Source organism: Gallinula chloropus, assembly GCF_964237585.1.
Source record: "Gallinula chloropus genome assembly, chromosome: 15".
Taxonomy (NCBI): Eukaryota; Metazoa; Chordata; class Aves; order Gruiformes; family Rallidae; genus Gallinula; species Gallinula chloropus.
Window position 1 is genome coordinate 18,641,232 of NC_140100.1, and position 16,341 is coordinate 18,657,572.

Consider the following 16,341-nt stretch of genomic DNA (forward strand, 5'->3'; position numbering starts at 1 on the left):
ACCAAGCAGTCAAGGACTTTTTCAGCTTCTCATCCTGCCCTGGTAATGAGAAGGCAGTGGCTAGCCAGGAAACTGGGAGAGGTCACAGCCAGGACAGGTGGTTCAAGCTGGCTAAAGGAGATATTCCATACCAATTACATCATGCTAAGCATAAAAGGGGGGACGGGAGGGCTGGTAACATAGGAGCGCATGGCTCCAGGACGCGCTTTGAGGATGGTCTGGTTTTTGGGTTGACTCTGAGCTGTACAGTCTGAGTTGTGAAGTTTGTTGAGAAACTGCATTGTGTATCACAAGCTTGATATATTTTGCTGTGTGGTGCTCAGCTTCTGTCTGGGGCTATACCGCAACACTGGGGAGCTCCCCGTGGCACAGTGGGGAGAGGCTGTGGGTACACAGAGTGAGCCCCAGCAGGACAGTGTCCTGCTGTTGAAAGGGGAACCTCTGCTTACAGTTCCAGATCATCCCCAGCACATTTGGAGAGGGTTCTTTTGAAGATGGGCACAAAAGAAATGTTACTTGAAAGGGAAGGCATCTGTGCTTAGAAGTTTCTTCTCTTGGTTGTCTGGGCAGGCAGTGGGAGATCGTAGAATCACAGAATAAGAGTATGGTTTAGATTGAAGGGACCTGAAAAATCACCTAGTTTGAAACCCCCTGCCATGGGGTTGGGGGGTGTTGGCCAATGAAGGGACAACTTCACTAAATAAGGTTGACCAAAGTCCTATCCATTTTCCATGAAAAAAATCTCTAAACTTCTTGTCATTTCTCTTTTAAACAGGACCTGACTCCCAGAGGTAGCAGATGTCCAACAGCAGCTCCATCAGCCAGTTCCTCCTCCTGCCCTTTGCAGACACACGGGAGCTGCAGCTCCTGCACTTCTGGCTCTTCATGGGCATCTACCTGGCTGCCCTGCTGGGCAATGGCCTCATCATCATCACCATAGCCTGTGATCACCACCTCCACACCCCCATGTACTTCTTCCTCCTCAATCTCTCCCTCCTCGACCTGGGCTCCATCTTCACCACCCACCCCAAATCCATGGCCAATTGTCTCTGGAATACGAGGACCATTTCCTATGAAGGATGTGCTACCAAGGTCTTTTTCTTTCTTTTTCTGATGTCAGTAGAGTATTTTATTCTCACCATCAAGGCCTACGATTGCTATGTTGCCATCTGCCACCCCCTGCACTACGGGACCCTCCTGGGCAGCAGAGCTTGTGTCCACATGGCAGCAGCTGCCTGGGGTAGTGGCTTCCTCTATGCCACGCTGCACACAGCCAATACATGTTCACTACCGCTCTGCCGAGGCAATGTTCTAGACAAGTTCTTCTGTGAAACCCCTGAGATCTTTTAGCTCTCCTGCTCAGACTTCTTCCTCAGGGAATTTGAGATCCTTTTACTTAGTGCTCTGGTAGTTTTTGGGTGGTTTACTTTCATTGTGCTGTCCTACGCACACATCTTCACCATTGTGCTGAGGATCTCTTCTGAGCAAAGACAGCACAAAGCCTTTTCCACGTGCCTCCCTCACCTGGTTGTAGTGTTCCTGTATGTCAGCACTGGCATGTTTGCCTACCTGAAGCCCCCCTTCGTATCCTCAAATCTTGTAGTAGTTTTGAGGAAACAGGAGCTCAAGCATGCCATTAGGAAAGTGATTTAATGGACATTTTCAGTTGTGTTATCAGAAAAGTCAGTTAAGAAATGCTCTAAGAGTCAGTTTTTGAGTTTTAGGAAGCAGATCACCTTTATTGCAGCACTGGATGCACAGAGCATCACTCCAACCTAGCGTGCAAACCAATGTTATATATTTCATAGTTTGTATCTTCATCAAGTCATTTACATACACATTAGATCTCTTGAAATGGTCATACATATTTTTGAGCTCGATTAGCCTCAATGTCCACACCTGATAATCTTCCAGCAATAGCTCCAAATAAAAAGGAGTGAGGGCAGCAAGATGTTCCTGGCCTAAAACCTCCCCAGGAAGACCAAAAGCAGCCTCAGAGACCTTGGGATCAGGGAGTTCCTAGCAAAGAGAATGGTCCTAACATTGCCTGATGTCATTGTGTGGCTCTACCAGCATCCATGCTAAATAGACAGCAGTAGCCCCCAACATAATGTGCGAGGGCCTAATGATCTCCTTTGCCTGAAAATTCCCAGGTAGCTCACTAGAAGCCCCGGTAACTTTTGGGCTCAGGGCTTTCATAGACAATGGAATGGTCCATAAATTGCCTGACATCTTCTTGCGGCTTTGCCAGCAACCACCTTCAAAAGTGCTAAACATGCAGCTATAACTCCCAGACAAAAGCTTTGAGAAGTGAAAGATTTTAATGTTCTGAAACCTGCCCAGGTATCTCACTAGAAGTCCCAATAACCTTGGGGCTCAAGGCTTTCCTTAGAAAGGGCATGATCCTAGCAATGCCTGATGTCACTTTTGGGCTCTACCAGTATACACTTTCTAACTGCTAAACAAACAGCAATAGATCCTTAACAAAAGCTTTGAAGGGTGAAAGATGTTCCTGGCCTGAAAACTCCCGAGATAGTCCACAAGCAGTTCCAGTACCCTTAGGGCTCAGGGCTTTCATAGACAACAGGATCTTCCTAACAGTGCTTGACATCATTTTTCGGGCTCTACCAGCGTCCGGGTTTGAAACTGCAAAACGTCCAGCAATAAATTCCCCAAGAGAAAATCAAAGGTTGAGAGATTGTCCTGCCTTGAAACCTCACTAGGTAGCCCACTATCAGCTCCAGTTATACTTGGACTCAGGTCAGTCCTTACAAAGTCCTTATAACAGTGCCTGATGTCATTTTCAGGCTCTACCAGTGTCCAAATTCTAAACTGCTAAATGTCCAGCAATATCTCCCAAAGAAAAAGTGAGAGGGTTGAAAAAAGTTCCTTGGAATGAAACATGCCCAGGTAGCCAACTAGCAGCCCCAGTAACCTTGGGGGTTAGAGATTTACTTTCTAGGAGAACAGTCCTAAGAGTTCTCGATGTCATTTCCAGGCTCTGCTACCATCCAGCTTTGAAACTGCTAAACCTCCAAAAATAAATCCTTCCTAAATAAAATTTGAGGGATGAAAGATGTTCGTAGGCTGAAACCTCCACTGTGAGAGGCAAGTAGCCCCAGTAACCCTTGAGATCAGGGCATTCTTTGCCACGGGAACAATCCTAACAGTGCCTGATACAATTTTCAAGCTCTACCAGTGTCACCCTTAAAATATTCTAAATGTATAGCAATAGTTCCCTAGCCAAAGGTGTGGGGAATTAAAGAGGTTCCTGGCCTGAAACCCGCCCAGGTAGCCCATGAGCAATAACCTTGAGGCTCAGGGCACTCCCAGACAGGGAATACTAAGAGGGCCTGATGTCAATTTACAGATCTACCTGCATCCACATTCAAAACTTCTACATGTAAAACAATAGCACCAAAGCAAAAGGTGTGGGGACTGAATCCTCCCCAGGCAGTGCACTAGGAGCACTGGTAAGCTTGGAGCTCAGGGCATTCCTAGCCACGAGAATGGTCCTAAAAATGCCTGATTTCATTTTCGGCCTCTACCTTCATCGACCTTCAAACATGCTAAACATCCAGCCATAGAGTCCCAGGTTCTTTAACATCGATTGCTGTCATTTTGTTAAGAGGGAACACAATCTGGAAAGATATCTGCACGCACACATGTGCACTGTTAACAAAATGGAGCTGCACTTCAAACTCACCTTCACAAACGCTGGGATTTGCAGACCAGAAACATCAAGGTTTCCAACCAGAAGAGATCTTCTCCTCCTGACCATATTTTGTCTGGGCTGGAATTAATTCTCATGTTTGCAGCCCCCAGAGTTCTGTGGTTTGGATTTGTAAGCAAAAAGTCTAACTAAATGTGTTTGTTCCTTGCTGAGCAGTGCTTGACAGCATCAAGGGCTTTGGACTAATTCTGCTCCAGAAATGAGTCCGCTGGGAGTGCACAAGTGCCGGGAAGGGGACAGAACAGGCCCAGCTGACCATAACTGACGAACGGGATTATCCATACTGTATGATTACAAAAGTGAGCCCACTGTTGAGTTGCACTTGTTGTCTGCAAGGGTGGCCTGGTTTCAGCCAGGGTAGAGTTGATTTTCTTTCTGGCAGTGGGTGGAATGCCATTTTTGGGAGTTCAAATGAGAGCAGTGCTGATAACACAGGGATGGTTGAGTTGTGTCCAAGCAGTCAGGGACTTATCAGTTTTTTATGCTGCCCTGTTTATGAGAACACAAGTTGCACCAAGGGAGCTGGGAGAGGACACAGCCAGGACACAGCCAGGTGACCCAAACTGGCCAAAGAGCGTATTCCATTCAACTGTGTCATGCTCAGATGATGGCTGGAGGGGAGAGGATCGTACAGATCCAGGACGTGCAGTTTTGGGAAGTGTCCAGGTTCAGGACAGCTCTGAGCTGTTCCCCCTGAGCTGTGCAGTTCGGTGAGAAACTGCATTGTGCAGCACCAGTTGTGTATATTTTGCTACAAAGTCCTGTTATTGTTGTTAGTCTCAGTAAACTGTCCTTATCCCAACCCACAATGTTTTGGGGTTTTTTGTTTCCTTTTTTCTCCCTTCAACCCACCTGTAATCCGCCCCCACACCCTGTTAAAGAGAGAGAGTAGCTGTGTGGTACCCGGCCCTCAGCTGGGGTGAAACCATGACCAAAGGTTCCAACACAACACCCCCACATCAAGGCAACTCAGACATGATGGGTGGAGAACCCGGCACAAGAAGAATTTGGTTATTCCAGGGGAAGCCATAGCAGTCAGAGGTGCTGAACAGGGATCTGGCCATGAGCACATTGGGCTGCACTGGGAAGAGCGTGGCCACACAGACAAGGACCCTTCTTGTCCATCTGGATGCAGCACTGGTGAGACCACTTCTGGAGCAGTCAGTCCCAGTGTGGGACTCCCTGGTCTGGAGAAATGGGGAGGAACACTCGTGTGGGCAGTAAAAGTCTGCCAAGTTACAATTAGGCGTCTTGTGTGGAGAGGTTGAGTGACTATTGCTTCTTTAGGTCGGGGAAGAGGAGGCTAAGGGAAGCCCTGTCTGTGGTATGTGGAAAGAACATAGGATATCAAATCCACTGAAACTGCAGCTTTGAAGGTCAGAGTGGATGTGAGGATAAAGAAATGTCATTCTGAGGGTAGTGCTGTGGTGCAAGAAGTCACTTGTGGATGAGCTGGTGGCATTGTGCTTAGGGAAACAGCTGGTGAAGAGGGAGAAACAGCAGTACAGGAAGGGACATCATAGGGTGAGAATGAGGATGGGAAGGACAATGCTTTCCTGCAGCCTGTAGGGAAACAGGTATAGCATAAGGGCAGTGTGGGATGGGCCGTGGTGCAGATGGCCAAGAGTGCCAGTCAGGCTAAAAAGGGCCTGACAGAAATGAGGTCTCTGCCCCCTTGTCTATGGCTGATGGCCCTGCCACAGAGGCCTCAGAGGAGACACATTGTCCTCATGGCCACGGAGCATCACTGAATCCTTGAACCCACCACATGAGAGGACACCATGTGTCATACCCCTGTCCTTCCCTTGGTGTCACACTCCCCACATCAAATGGAAGAGCCCTGAGACACAGGTGAGGGTCAGGATCTCCCTGCCCAAAAGCTGGAAGTCAGTGCTTGGTATTTCTGCTTCATCAGACAAAGCCAGGGTGTTCTCAGCATCAGAGCTGCCTGTGCTTTGCCTGTGTTTGTCCTCATGGCCTCCAGTTGTCTGCTCTAACGAGCCCCTGGGGAGGCTTTGTCAGAAATGGCTCCCACTGGGCTTCCAGAATGCTTCAGTGTACTTTGGGCATTACTCCTGACTTAACTTCTGGAGAGGTTTCATCATTCTCCTCTTGGTATCTGAGTCTGTAGAGTCAGAAGAAAAGACACCATGGGGCTCATTAACACCCAGAAAGCCCTTACAGGCAAATCTCTTCAACTCGTTTTCGTTAAAGAACTCAAGACTTCTACAACTACTTGGATTTTAGTCAGGTCCTTAGTGATACAGGTTTCAAAGGAATTTCCCTGAAGGACCTTTTTCCAGTCACAGGTATTTTCTGGCATGGCTCAGTTGATAGAAGAATGACAGCAGCATTCTGGAATGGATATCGGTTTCCTAAAGAGATCTGGAAAGGCAGGAAAAGCAGTCTCTGGAGATCCAACCCTGCATGGAGAACCTTGCTCTTCCCGAAGCTCAGCAGTTCCCTCACTGGCCTCCTGGGACTCCCAACACTTTTCCTGGCATCATCTCTGCTCACAGGCACAGACAGGTTTCTCTGACAACAAACAGCAGTTACACATGACACAGTTTAATAACCATGAAATCTCTCTCCTCAGCTGCCTGCTATGGCCAAGCAGCGTGTGAAGGGGGTGAACTTTACTCGTGCTACTAGTGCACAACCTGGGGAGGTTTCAGGCCAGTAAGATCCTTCATCTCTCACAACTTCTGCTTGGGTGCTGTTGCTGGATATTTCCTATTTTTGAAACTTGACGCTGATAGAGCCCGAAAATGACCTCAGTCACCGTGAGGACCGTTCCCTTGGCAAGGACAGTCCTGAGCTCCAAGGTTACTGGATCTGCTTGTGGGTATCTGGGGAGATTTCAGGCCAGGAACATCTTTCAGATGTCACACTTTTTTTGGGGGGAGCTATTGCTACATGTTTGTCATTTTACACTCCACTCTGATATCAGAAACTCATGTCAGTCAGTGTTAGGATTGTTGCCCTGGATTGCCTTCAGCCCCAAGGTTACTGGTTCTTCTAGTGCATCATGGGGAGGATGAATGCCACAACCCTTTTTCAGCCCACACACCTTTTGCTTGGGATCTGTTGCTCTACATTTAACAGTTTTGAAGGTGGTGGCTGGCAGACTCTGAAAATTACATCAGGCAGTTTTCAGGCTGTTCCCTTGACTAGGAAAGCCCTGATGCCCGAGGGTAGTGGTCCTCCATGGGGAGGTTTCTGGACAGGAATATATGGCTCTTGCACTTTTTATTTTTGGAGCTACTGGTGCTGTTTAGAAGTTGTGAAGGTGGAGGTCTTTAGAGCTGTGCAATGATGTCAGGCACTATTAGGGTCATTCCCTTGGCTAGGAATGGGCTGAGCCTTAAAGTTACTTGGGCTGCTAGTGGGAGTCCTAGGGAGCTTTCAGGCCAGGATCATCTTTGGCCCTCCCCACTTTTGTTTGGAAGTTATTGCTGGATGTTTAGAACTTTCAAATGTGGATGGGAGAGCTGGAAAATTATGTCAGGTACTGTTAGAACATTACCTTGATAAAGGGAGCCCTGAGCCCCAAGATTACTGGGTCTTCTAGAGGGCTAGCCAGGGAGATTTTAAGCCAGGAACATCTTTCAGCCCTCACTCCTTTCCTTTATGACCCATTGCTGGACATTTCAATGGTCTAACTGTAGACACTGCTGGAGCCTGAAAATGACATCAGGCAATATAAGGACCAATCCTTTGGCTAGAAATGCCCTGATCCTAAAGGTTACTTGGCCTGCTTGTCTAATCCCTGAGGTTTCAAGGCAATAACATCTTTAAGCTCTTGCTCTTTTGTTTGATATCTGCTGTTGGATGTTTAGAAATTTCAAAGATGGAAACTGGTAGAGCCTGAAAATGATGTCAGGCAATGTTAGGACTGTCCCCTTGTCAAGGAACACCCTGAGCCCCAATGTCCCTTGTGCTTCTCATCTGATCCTTGAGGAGGTTTCATGACAGGAACATCTTTCAGCCCTCACACCTTTTGTTGCAGTGCATTTATTGGATGTTTAGCATATTAGGGGAAGGCTCTGGATGTGTCTACCTGGACTTCAGGAAAGCCTTTGACACCGTTTCTCACAGGGTGCTGATTGACAGACTTGCTGCCACTGGCCTGGACAGGTGGACCCTCAGCTGGGGTCAAAACTGGCTGGATGGCCGGGCCCAAAGGGTGGTGGTGAATGGAACCAAATCCAGCTGGAGGCCGGTCACAAGTGGTGTACCCCAGGGCTCAGTCCTGGGTCCAGTTCTGTTCAACATCTTTATCACTGACCTGGATGAAGGGATTGAATGCTCCCTCAGTAAGTTTGCAGATGACACTAAGCTGGGAGGAAGTGTTGATCTGCCTGAGGGTAGGGAGGCTCTTCAGAGGGATCTGAACAGGCTGGACCGATGGGCTGAGACCAACGGGATGAAGTTTAACATGGCCAAGTGTAGAGTGCTGCACATGGGACAGAACAACCCCCTGCAGCACTACAGGCTGGGGGAGACTGGCTGGAGAGCTGTCAGGCAGAGAAGGACCTGGGGGTTTTGGTTGACTGCAGGCTGAATATGAGTCATCAGTGTGCCCAAATGGCTAGGAAAGCCAACAGCATCCTGACTTCTATCAAATACGGTGTGTCCACTAGTTCTGGGGAGGTGATTGTGCCCCTGGACTGGGCATTGGTGATGCTGCACCTCGAGTGCTATGTCCAGTTCTGGGCTCCTCAGCATAAAAAGGACTTTGAGGTCCTCGAGCGTGTCCAGAGAAGGGCAACCAGGCTGGTGAAGGGGCTGGAGGGCAAATCCTCTGAGGAGCAGCTGAGGGAGCTGGGGTTGTTCAGCCTGGAGAAGAGGAAGCTGAACGGAGACCTTATCACTACCTAACATGACCTGACAGGAGGGTGCAGAGAGGTGGGGGATGGTCTGTTCACCCAGGTGACAGGACAAGGGATATGGCATGAAGCTGTGCCAGGGCAGGGTCAGATTAGATGTTAAGAAAAAACTTTTTACTGAAAGAGTTGTCAGGGCCTGGAACAGGCTGCCCAGGGAGGGGGTTGAATCAACAGCCCTGGATGTGTTTAAAAAAAGGGTAGATGAAGTACTTAAGGATCTGGTTTAGCTTAGGAAGGGAATGGTTGGAGTCGATGATCTTAAAGGTCTTTTCCAACCTTGTGATTCTCTGATTCTTTTTAATGTTTTCATAAATGACCAGATAACTGGACTAGAAGGTGCCTTAGGTACATTTGCATATGACACCAAATTAGGAGGAGCTGTTGACTCTGTTGAGGGTGGAGAAGCCTTGCAGAGACCTGGACAGATCAGAGAGCTGGGCAATCACCAACACCATGGAGTTTAACAAGGGCAAGCTCCATATCCTGCACCTGGGAAGGGGCAGCCCTGGCTGCGCATACAGACTGGGGGGTCAGACAGTGGAGGGATTTGGGGGTCTTGGTCAACAGCACATTAAACATGAGCCAGCAGTGTGCCCAGGCATCCAGGAGGGCCAAGCATATCCTGGGGTGCATCAAGCATGGCATTGCCAGCCGGTCCAGGGAGGGGATTATCCCGCTCTACACTGTGCTGCTGCATCTTCAAGTTAAGTGCTGGGTGCAGTTTGGGGCACCACAGTACAAGTGGGACATAAAAATATTGGAAAGTGTCCAGAGGAGGACAATGAGGATAGTGAAGAGTCTGGAGGGGAAGATTTATGGGGAGAGGCTGAAGTCCCTTGGTTCCTTCAGCCTGAAGAAAAGGAGGCTGAGGGGAGACCTCATTGTGGTCTATGGAATGTTGAGGAGGAGAAGTGAAGGGGCAGGTGCTGATCTCTCTTTGGTGACCAGTGATAGAACCTGAGGGAACAGCATGAAGCTGTGGTAGGAGAGGTTTAGGCTAGATGTTAGGGAGAGGGTCTTTACTGAGAGGGTGGTCTGGCACTGGAACAGACTCCCCAGCACTGAGCTTGACCACATTCAAGAAGCATCTGGATGATGCGCTCAGTCCCGTGATCTGACTTGGCTGGCCCTGTGTGGAGCCAGGAGTTGGACTTGATGATCCTTATGGGTCCCTTCCAACTCAGGAGATTCTATGATTCTATGACCATGTCTGAAATCACCACTTGGAAGTGGATCTGCACACCAGCATTTGTGGTTGTTCTCCAGATTTCCCTTCCCCTTGGACCATTCAGACACCTCTCAACCATCCAGCTGCTGCTCTGAGTTCCAGGGAGTTAAACCCTTCCCTTTCTGGCAGTTGTCTGACTCATTCTGTCTTTAGCCAGCTCTTGAGTTGCAGTGATTTCACAGTCTCCCTCATGAGAACATCTCTCACATGGTTAAGCTTTGTGGAAGGTGAACCTCATTGGTGGCAGATTGCACTTGGCATAGAGCAAGGAGTGTTTCATTTAATGGTGAATCTTGTCAGGTTTCTTGTGTTGGTGGGAAAATAACTCCCTGTGTGCTGCCTGTGTGCAGCCAGTTCTCTAAGGAAAGCAGGGGAGATGGTACAGAGGGGCTGTAACACCCCACTGTGGAGTGCAGCAGAGAGACCTGATGTAAGGACAAGGGATGCAAGTCCCAGTTGGCTGGTGAGAGTCATGGTGGGCTTGTGGAGATGTGCAACAAGGTTGTCCCCACTGCCTCAACGGACCCTTTTTCAGACCAGTCCAGACCTCCTTAGGAGGCACCCTGTATCAATCTCAGTCAGAGGTTATCACCTCTGCTCTGAAGTGAAAATAATATCTTACACCCTTAAAAAAAAACCAAACAATTTTACTCTGAGCTCCCTTTGAAACAGCTTCAATGATCTGTACATCTCTTGAAGACTTCAAGATAATTGCATGAAGAGACATAGCTCATTAGGGCTTGCTTTTTACTTTTAATGAGCCCTGGGGTGCATTTGGTGCTGAGTCCTTGAAGCTCAGGTACTGAGAGGAAATTAAACAAAAAAAACTCAATGTCAAAAGTAGAAGCCAAAGCACCCTGAAGTATTAATGAGTCCCACTGAGAGCCATTGCTGGCTGAGCCTCCCCAGGGACTTGTTAGAACAGGTAATTGGAGGCCATGTTGGCTGGTAGGCAAAGGCAATGTGCAAGCAGCTGAAATGCTGAGCAAGCCCTGGGTTGGTTTGATGAAGCAGAAAGGCCAAGCCCTGACCCCCAGCTCCAGGGAAGACACGTCCCGTCCCTCAGGCATTGCTCAGGCTCTTCCTGTGGCAGCATGGGGTGTGTAATGCTGAGGGAAGAACAACAGGATGAGAGTTTCTCCTCATTGTTGGTCCAAAGCCCAGCTAGAAATTCATCTGTTCTCCATTTAAATAAAAGAAAGACCAGGGAGACCCTCCATCCCATATCAGATTCAGGAGGAAACATTGTGGAAAGATGAGGACAAGGCTGAGGTGCTTAATGAAATCTTTGCCACTGTCTTTAGTAATAGGAGCAGTTGTACAGAGAGAATCCAATTCCCTGAGCTGGGAGACAGGGACAGGGAGCAGAATGAGCCCACCTCAGTCCAGGAGGAGATGGTCCTGCTGCACCACAGAGATGTGCAGAGATCTGTGGGTCTGAATGGGGTGCAGCCAAGGGTGCTGAAAGAGCTGGCAAGGGGGGTTCACCAAGCCACTTTCCATCAGTCCTGGCTGACTGGACCAGTCAACGTAACCCCCTATATAAGAAGGGAGAGAAGGATGATCAGGGAAATTACAGGACTGATAGTTTGACTTCAGTCCCAGAGATGCTGATGGAGCAGATCATCCTGAGTAGTATTATCCAGTTCATGAAGAACCCTCAGGTGAGCTGGCCCAGTCAGCTGGGGTTCATAATGACAGAACCTGTTTGACCAAATCAATCTTCCTCTATGACAGGGTGACCTGTTTATTGGACAAGGGAAGGGCTACCTTGACTTTAGCAAGGCCTTGGACACAGTTTCCCACCACCTTCTCCTAGAGAATCTCACTGCTTGTGGTTTGGAAACTGTGGTGGTTCAGCCCCAAACAATGGCTGAGAAGCACATGCTGCTCACTCACTCCCAGAGGAGAAACAGACAGACCCTCTGTGGGTTGGGATAAGGACAGTTTACTGACAAAAGGACCATAAAAGGGGAACAATAACAGCCCCAATTGCAGTCACACCCAGTGATAGCACAGACAGTAACTTACAACCCAACAATAACAGAGTGCTGCAACATGCCACGACCACTCTTCCCCAACCAGCCCCTTTGACAGGGAAATTATGTCAGTGTCCTGATTTTGGCTGGGATGGAGATAATTTCTTTTCTAATAGTGGATGCAATGCTGTGCTTGGGATTTAGGATGAAAGAAGTGCTGGTAACACCCAGATGTTTCTAGTTGTTGCCAAGCTGTCAAGGACTTTTCCGTTGTTCCTATTTTCCTAATAAGGAGAAGGAAGTGGACGCAGCCAGGATGAAGGCCAAAGGGGGTATTCCATGCCAATTTCATCATGCTCAGCATAAAAGGGGGTGCTGGTGGGAGGAGGAGGAGGCAGCCCTAGGATGTGCAGTTTTTGGGGACGGTCCCGTTTTCGGGACAGCTCTGGGCTGCACAGCCTGAGTTGTGTGGTTCACTGAGAAACTGCATTGTGTAACACCAGTTTCAGATATTTCACTACAAAGTCCTGTTATCATTGTTGTATCTCGCTTTCTGCTATTCTAGTAAACTGTCCTTATCCCAACCTGTGGGGTTTTGTTTCCTTGGTTTTGGTTTTTTTTTCCCTTTCCCTTCCCTCTCTCTCCTCCCCCAACTCCCCTCCCCCCCCAACTCCCTTTTAAAGAACAAATGACTGTGTGGTGCTCAGCTCTTAGCTGGGGCAAAACCACATCTACTAAAATCCAAAATAAAATCTATTCTTAAATACATGAAAATTCTTATATTAAAGTTATATTAATTGTCTCTTAAGCTACATCTCCACCAATCTATTCAGCATGATTACATTTCACTGAATCATCAGGGTCAGCAATACAACGAAGGAGATGATGAGTTGGTTGCTGCTTAGAAACATCCAGTCATCTGTTTCCACACAGCCTCCTTGAGCTCCTGGATTCTCATGCTGTAGATGAGGGGGTTCACTGATGGTGGAAACATCAAGTAAACAAATACCTTCACCAGGTTAAGTAGTCTGTGGAGACAGGACAAGAGGCAATGGTTCCAAGTTGGAGCACAGGATGTTTCGTACCAAAATGCAGAAGAACTTTTTCACAGTGAGGGTGAGGGAGCCCTGGGACAGGCTGCCCAGGGGGCTGTGGAGTCTCTTTCTCTGGAGATATTCAAGACCTGTCTGGACACCAACCTGTGCAATCTGTCCTAGGGACCCTGCTTTGGCGGGGGGTTGGACTTGATGATCTCTGGAGGAACCCTTCCAACCCCTTCCGACCCCTAGACTTCTGTGAATCAGTGAGTCTGTAAACAGGGAGGAGATTGAGGGGTTCTTCAGGCAGGCAAACATCGCAGTGCTAACAAACAAGGAGTCCACTCCCAGGTAAAGAAGGCATGTGGAAAAGGCTTTGTGCCATCCCTACTCCAAGGGGATCCTCAGCACAGCCCTGAAGATCTGCACATAGGACACCACAGTGAACACAAAACACCCAAAAGCTGAAGAAGCTCAGACCACAATTTCCCTGAGCATGGCCCTTGAGCAAGAAAGCTTGAGGATCTGGGAGTATTCACAGAACTCGTCAGCAGCATTGCCATGGCAGAGAGGGAGTGAAAATATATTTGCTGTGACAATATATTTAATAAGGAATTAAAAATTATCTGCTGATTTTTGCTGCCAGCGAAAGGAGCGAGAATCTATAAGGAACTTTGCAGACAAGAAGATCACTGACGTGGGGGAGAAGGTCCTCCAAGCCCCATAGCAGAGATTCCCTTGCAGCCCAGGGAGAAGACCATGGTGAATGAGCTTGTTCCCCCCAGCCCATGCTGGATGATGTGGAACAGCGATTCTACATGCAGCTTGTAGACATCACCATGCTCAGGCAGGTGTAGACACCTGAAGGAGGCCGTGACCTCATAGGAAGTCTGTGCTGGAGCGGGTTTGCTGGCAGGGCTGTGGAGGACCCAGGCTGGGGCAGTCTGTTGCTGAAGGACGGCACCCCACTAAAGTGACCCACTCTGGAGCAGTTGGTGATGATCTGAAGCTATGTGGGAAGGACTCACGTTGGAGGGGTTCATGGAGGACTGTCTCCTGTGGGTGGGACCCAATGCTTGAGCAAGGGGAAACTGTGAGGAGTCCTCCCCTGAGGAGGAAGGAGCAGCCGAGACAATGTGTGATGAACTGACCCCAATACCCATTCCCCATCCTCCTGTGCTGCTCAGTTAGAGAGCTCACTGGAGGAGAAATCTCCACAGCACTCTGCCTGGTATGTCTGTGGGTGCAGGGCAATGCCGGTTCTGTTCCTGGAGGGATCTCCTAAAGCTGGGACATGGGGCAGTGTGTGGGGTCTGTCAGGGGGACAGGTTCTCTCTAGGACCAGAAATTGCTGCCTGGAAGGGACGCCCTTCTGCCCCATCAGAGGGACAGGTCAGGACATCTGTCTTCTCCTGGGCATGGCTGCAGAGGTGTGAAGCAGCGTGTGCACCCAGGGGTGCCCAGGGCTGTCCTTGCGATCAGGGTCCCTACACCCTGAGGCTGTGTGCTGGGTCAGGGACTCTGCTGCTGCCAGGGTCAGCACTCAGTCTGCCTGGTGGGCTTTCCACAGGCATAGAGACAGTAGCTGTGGATTGGAGGAGAGATGCAGGGAAGGTCATCATAAGGTCCTTCTGCTGTAAGAAAAGGCTGCCTGGGTCTGGTTTGCTCCCAGCTGCAGCTGATCCTTGAGAAATTCCAAAGGGAATTTGAAGAACAACATCAAGGAAGCATTTTTCTGCCAGGAAGAGTCTTTGCTTTGACTTTTCCTCTCCTGTGGGCTGTGCTGACTGTGGTATATTAGAACTTATTTCTCCCCTCAAGAATGTCCGCATTAGAGCATCTACTGATGCCTGCCACACAGAGGTTCCCCAGGGCAGTGCCCTGATGCCAGGAGGGGTCTGCAGTGCAAAGCTGAGCGTAGGGAAGGACTGATGAGGTCTGTGAGCAGAGTGTGAGTTGGCATGGGCAAAGAGAAGCAGCTCGAGGGAAAGCTCCAGACAGCGGATACGTTGGCAGGGAGGGGGAAAGAAGGATCTGCTCCCAGAAATGCCATGGAACTGGGGATTTGGTACCTCGCTGATATCCCCCACAGTGCAGACACTGATATTTAACAGGAACACCAGGGTGTGACCAAAGAGCACCCAGCTCAGGGCAGCTGAGAACAGGGCTGATGGACAGAGCAGCTCTCCCCACTCTGCACTCAGGGGAAGGTTTCACTGGCACTGCAGCAGCAATGTCAGGGAGTTCGGACAGCAGAAACGCTCCTCAGGTACAGTGAGGAGAAAAGAGAAGCCCCAAAGGAGGTCCTGAGAGCTCACAGCAAATCCTGCCCCCAGCAGTGGCACGCTCAAGTCAACACAAAACAGACCTCACAAAACTCACCTGGTTGAAGTACTTCCTGAATACAGGGTATTCATTAAGAATTGATATAGGTTTTCCTCAAAGAAGCGTTCCCTAAACTCTCACTGTATTTCTTTCTTTGGACTGGTCTCCACAATTGATGGCAGCAGATGTCCAACAGCAGCTCCATCAGCCAGTTCCTCCTCCTGGCCTTTGCAGACACACGGGAGCTGCAGCTCCTGCACTTCTGGCTCTTCATGGGCATCTACCTGGCTGCTCTCCTGGGCAATGGCCTCATCATCATCACCATAGCCTGTGACCACCACCTCCACACCCCCATGTACTTCTTCCTCCTCAACCTCTCTGTTACTGACCTTGGCTGCATCTCCACCACTGTTCCCAAATCCATGGCCAATTCCTTGTGGGATACCAAGACTACTTCCTACACAGGATGTGTGGCTCAACTCTTTTCATTTTTGTTCTCAACAGAGCTCTTTCTTCTCACTGTCATGGCCTATGACCGCTACGTTGCTATCTGCCACCCCCTGCACTACGGGACCCTCCTGGGCAGCAGAGCCTGTGTCCACATGGCAGCAGCTGCCTGGGCCAGTGGGTTTCTCAATTCTGTGCTGCACACAGCCAATACATTTTCCCTCCCGCTCTGCCATGGCAATGCTGTTGACCAGTTCTTCTGTGAACTCCCCCAGATCCTCAAGCTCTCCTGCTCAGATGCCTACCTCAGGGAAACTGTAGTCATTGTGGTCAGTGCCTGTTTGTATTTTGGGTGTTTTGTGTTCATTGTGGTGTCCTATGTGCAGATCTTCAGGGCTGTGCTGAGATTCCCTTTGGAGAAGGGACGGCACAAAGCCTTTTCCACCTGCCTCTCTCACATGGCTGTGGTCTCTGTCATAACTGCTGCCTTTTCCTACCTTAAACCCCTCTCCATCTCATCTGTGTTTCTTGATCTGCTAGTGGCATTTCTTTACTCTGTTATTCCTCCAGCAGTGAACCCCCTCATCTACAGCATGAGGAACCAGGAGCTCAAGGATGCCATGTGGAAACTGATGATTGAATGTTTCTAAGCAGCAATAAACTGCTCATTTTCCTTACTATACCACTGGCCATGTAACTTATG